The sequence below is a fragment of the Chionomys nivalis genome, chromosome 1, assembly GCF_950005125.1.
Source record: "Chionomys nivalis chromosome 1, mChiNiv1.1, whole genome shotgun sequence".
Classification (NCBI taxonomy): Eukaryota; Metazoa; Chordata; class Mammalia; order Rodentia; family Cricetidae; genus Chionomys; species Chionomys nivalis.
The window spans coordinates 79,929,807-79,935,634 of record NC_080086.1 but is presented as its reverse complement, the minus strand read 5'-3'; positions in this window follow the sequence as shown (position 1 = coordinate 79,935,634).

Here is a 5,828-nt window from a genome sequence, read left to right as displayed (position 1 = left end):
ACAGCCCCTCAATTTTGACACTATCATCCCTGCTAGATTGTCTCAAAGGATGATGAAAACCAACCATTACACTGAGCCATCACTGGTCAAGTTCTTCTCGTGCTAGGAGTAGGGAACATCAAGGAAAGAGCAAAGTGAGGAAGAATACGGAGAGCACATCCCAGCTGACAGAAGGAAGCAGGATGATTTCCAGGAGGCAGACAGGTGGAGCCAAGACAAAAGGGACAAAACATGAACACAGAGGCATGGATGCCACTGACACTTTCAGTTAGTACCAAGTGTGACCTCCAGGGAAAGAAGTTAGGGGAGGAAAGACAAAGTATAGAGAGGCTTTCCAAGCCTCTTAGCCTCAGTATTCATTTATGTTAAGAATCATTTTCCAAGCCCAAAATAAGAGCTTACAAAATCTAAATACAAGTTCTATTGAAAGTGGTGACCACCAGGACAGTGCTGTGTTTCCATTGATCCAGGTGTCTGTGGCTACTGGCATACTAAGAACCATCGTTGGCTTATCGAGGAGTGATGCACCTCAGGCTCTGCTCTTGGATAGTCTATGTGACTCAGTGTAGGTAGGATGGCTGATAGAAAACTGGAGGCTACAAACAAAGTGGCTGATATCAAAGTCCAGACAGAAAGAACTAGGAGATAAAAGGGTGTTTGCTGACAACTGCCTCATGGGAAGGAAGTTGGGGCCGGAAGGTCCACTGGGTACCACAATCTCTGATTTCCATGACAAACAAGAGCTTCTTAAAATCTCTGGAAACATTCTAACACCACTCCACCAAGGCCAGAACTAGTCTGGTCAAATTCTCTTTTATTATCCTGGTTGTCTGTTCCTACCTTTGGGGCAGTGTTGTAAGGAGCTGCCTGTTTGTTTCCCAGCCTCCCAACACTCAGACCCAAAATAGCCACATAGAAACTATATTATTTAAAATACTGCTTGGCCCATTAGCTCTAGCTTCTAATTGGCTAACTCTTACATCTTAATTCAACCCATTTCTAGTAATCTGTGTGTATTGCCACATGGCTGTGGCTTACCAGGTAATGTTTCATCCAGCTCTGGCAGGGCTATGTGGTTTCTCCTTGACCCCACCTCTTTTCTTCAAACATTCAGTTTAGTTTTCCCTGCCTCTAAGTTCTGCCTTGCTATAGATCCAAAGCAGTTTCTTTATTCATTAACCAATAAAAGCAACACATAGACAGAAGGACCTCCCACATTATTTCCCCTTTTCTGTTTGAACAAAAAGGAAGGTTTAACATAGTAAAATTACATATAACAAAACAGGTACCAAACAAAAATTATAGTTACAGTATTTATATCTACTTTATCTTTTATCATAACTAAGGAAAACTATAACTATCAATTTTTCAACTCTATCAAAGAATCCAGAAGGATATAATATTACCTAAGTAAACAGGAAGTGCATTGTAAGCAACTTCCAAAACTCTAGGATTGATAGAGATATCTTGCTGCCTGGATAGTACCCAAAGTTCTTCTGTACCATTGGAGCATCCAATATTCAGCCTACAGGCCCATAGTATCCAGCAGACTTTTCCATGAAGCAGGAAATTTGAATCTGTTCTGCCTTGCAATGGCAAAGTACGCCAGTTGCTTTCTTATGTGTCCTGCAGAATGTCTGGCAAACTCTTTCATGAAGCAGGAACCCCAAAGGATTGTCTCACCTTTAGGCAAGTTCAGCAGTCATTTCTTTGTGGATAAGCATTCTTCAAACCTTTCAAAGACTACAGAATGTGGCATTTAAAGTGTTTTAAGAACTTCGGACTTTTCATGACAGTGAGACACATCTGCTCCTGGAAGTACCAATTTCCTTCAAGAGAATGATAGGCATCAAAGAGGCTCCTTATGCAGTGGGTTAGTCATTTGGGCAAGAAACTGCTCTTGCCTGGAATGCTTATCCATCTGAAATACATCTCTGTACACCCAGAAAATCTAACTAACATGACTACAAACTTGACAAAAGAAGTACTTCTTTTCCAAAGCAACATATCCTTAGACCCAAATTTTGAAGTCAAGAAACCTTTAAAATATTTACGCTGGTTTAGCTTAGCAGCCCACACAATGAAATGTTTCTCTATACTTAGCTCCTTCACAGTCAAAAAATTTAAAGAAAACATAATAATATACATAATCCAGATGATTTGTGTATATTCCATTTTTATGTGGCTTATTTGTTTTAATTATATTACTTTTTAATACATGTTTTATTATCTTTACTCCTTTAATCTATGACTGTCTTACTTTGTCTCTTTAAAGACTTTGTTTTGTTTTAAACCCATTTATTTTTATAACTCTCTATACTCTTTTTCTTCTCTCTCCCAAGCCTATGTACTTTAACACTTTTAAAACTGTGACACATTTAAAGATCTTTTTTTGTCTGAATCTGTCCTTATTGTGTATCTGTAATTATTTTCTGACCAAAAGCATTTCTTAAAATGCTAAGTGCTTCTTAAAAACCTAAGCTGTGGCATTGCTGGGGGAAATATGACACTACCTACTTGCCCTGCTCAGTCCAACATTGCAGAGCTGTTCACTGCCTCTGATAGCCAAGTACATTGGCCCATTTTTAGGCACACAGCTGGTCTATGTTGCCACTGAGCAAGTATAGCACTCTGCTTACAAACTCCATTTAAATGCTATGTAGCTGGACCTCATCAGAGTTTGTGCTGGCAGCATGGCCTAGGAAGCCACAGCAGTTTTAAATCACCATGGTGTTTTTTCTGCTACCACTGAATCAAGAAAACCTCTCTTAAAGGAGTCATGCCTCTACTTGCTTCCAGCAAACAGAGCCTACCCAAGAAAATGCCACTACCAAATCATGCTTAACTCTGTTCTTTTGTGTCTAGAATTCCTTTTCAAGCTCTCTCAGGTTTTAAGTGGACTTTAATTGGCCACATTTGCACATCAATTTGTTTGTGAGGGGCTGCTTTTTTGTTTCCCAGCTGCCCAGCACTCAGAACCAAAATAATCACACAGAAACTATATTATTTAAATCACTGCTTGGCCCATTAGCTCTAGCTTCTTATTGACTAACTCTTACATCTTAATTTAGCCAATTTCTAGTAATCTGTGTATTGCCATGTGGCTGTAGCTTACCTGGTAAAGTTCCATCTGGCTCCAGTGGGGTTACATGGTTTTTCCTTAACACTGCCTCCTTTATTCCAGCATTCAGTTTAGTTTTCCCTGCCCAGCTAACTTCTGCTTGTTATTGGTTCAAAGCAGCTTCTTTATTCATTAACCAATAAAATCACACATAGACAGAAGGACCTCCCACATCAGGGCAGGGATGGGACAAGTCAACACTTGTCATCTTCCTTCCACCTACCTTGTTCTGCCCAACAAAATGCACCTCAAATTCCACACTGATGCTTTAAAGAATATACAAATGCTGACAGTAGACACCATCTTAGCGTTTCAGAGGTCAGGTTTTTCTGGACTGTGCAACTTACCAGAATCATTGAGGAAGAGCTTTTGGAATCCAAAACAACACTGAGGATCAATGACAAGCTGTAAAGATTAAGTGTATAATAACAAAAAGGTTGGAAACAACACTGATATTATGTGAAATAGGTTTATAATTCAAAAGATTTCTCCCATATAAGTGTGTGTATGTATACACACTATGAACATAATAGCTACCTTGTGAATAATGTGTACACACATACAATGATATATGCATGCATATATACATGTTCTGGCACCTGTAAATCTCAGATATATAATATAGTCACATGTATATTAACATTGCTATGGACATATTCACAGGTGTTTATTGCACACACACATATATATATGTGTGTGTGTGTGCATGTGTGTACATATACATTTCATTTGCACATACTTACTTCATGTGAGATGGGGAACTACCTTAAAGGCAGCACTGCATAGAGCTTTGTACTTGATTGGCATTCACTAATGCTTGCTGAAACATCTACCTTAGCCATCCTGTTTTTATTGTTGACCAGGAGTTAATGTTTTAAAAAACCTGGTCACGAAGAAATTAACATCTAGTGATTTATTGCCACCATTTTAGGGAAATAATCCCCCTATAAAACAGCCAGCAATGAGTCACTTGGTGGGTGGAGCTGCTGTGGTCAGTTGTGAAAAAGAAACGTAATTACCACCACAGACAAGTGCTCCAAACAGAGGCAAGCTAAGTCTGAGTCCTTCTGGAAGGCAGATCCTAAGAGCTGGATGGGACACCAAGGCTGAGGGCTCAACAATGAGGGTCTAGCCCTATCATCAGTAGCTAGTAAAAGTCTGATGTTGAGGTAGAAGGAGGGGTCCAGGCTATTCCAAATTGAGGAGAACTTTAGTGACTCTTCTGGTCTCTTGCTGCTTACACTGTTCCTAGCTGGTCAAGGCTATCAGGGACTAGTGAATGACCCTGAACTGGAGTATGAACTGGATTGAAGTATGTGTCTGCTGGTACTTCATTTCATGACCTTGCTCATTCATTCACCCATTCTTTCATTTTTCTAGCAATCACACACTTCAAGCACTATGCCTGCACATATCCCAAAGAGAGCCAAAATGGTGACTACAGCTCTGAGAGAAAGAAGGAAACAGAACAAAGTGTCCTCTCATGTGGAGGCCCAAAAATGTGAGCCTATTTCCACCTTGTCTGGAGGGCAGAGAGTTGGAACTTACTTCTGTTCCTTCAGGGTTTTTGTCATTTTTTCACTTCAAACAAAGGTCCCACCTAGATTTAGATCAGAGAGTTCTGCTCTCTCAAGGTTATTGTCGGCAGGTGTGGCTAATATCTAGACATTGTATTTCAGGAACAGAGAAGTAGATATGTTTCTACCCCAAACAAAAGTCTAAGGATCCTAGTAAGCTTCTACTCCCTTAAGGAGATAACAATGGATTCCACCCAGGGAGTTGTTTGCCTACAGAATGTTTTAGTCTAGGGTAAAAGCATTACTTTCCTTGTTCTAGAAACAGAGTGTTTAACTAAGAATGCAGCCCACAACCTTCAATTGGTCTGTTCATTTCTTGGTTATGTTAATGTAGTTTTTATCTTATTCATACCTTTTGGGGTTGGGGTATTTTAAGCAAATGGAATTTAAACACGAGGGATTTCAGTATTCACTGGAACCCACTCACGGTACTATCCCATGTTTTCTGCTTTATTATTTTCACTCGTGTCTTCACTCTTCTTACTATTTTTCTAATCCCCATGCCCCTACCCTGGTAATTGTTATTTTTGCCAAAGCTGGTCTCTGACACTCAGACATGAGGAACTCCTCACTAGTGCTGCCTTTCTGTAATGCCTCATTTAGTCCTCACCATAAAATTGAGCTGATCACTGTTATTTTCCCATTTTATAGTTGAGGTAACTGAGGCCACAAAATAGAAGTTGCTGCTACAAGGGTCTACATGGTAAGAAATATTTGAGTTGAAGTTAGAAGCAGGTGCTGGGTCCCAGAGACCCCACTTTAACCTCCGCCTAGAGTATAGGAGAGTGTGGAGGGAAAGTTGAGCCTGAACCAGGGTAGGAAGAAACACAATGTGTTCCAAGGAGAGGGACCATAGAAGCAGAGGGTACACATGGCAAGAGAAGACACCAAGAGGACAAAGATGAGGAAGGAGCAAGATGGGGACGGGAATACCCAGAAGTCTCACCAGTTATCATTCCTAGAGTCCCTTACCTGCACAAAGGACCCTGCATCTTACTGCTATTACACATGGTTTCCACCAACTTCCATTCATGTAAAAACACACATGTGCCCTGAAATTTTTCAAATCCTCTGTCAAGGTAAGGAACATTTGGTACATCTTCCTCAAAATGGCTAGGTGAGCCCAGTTT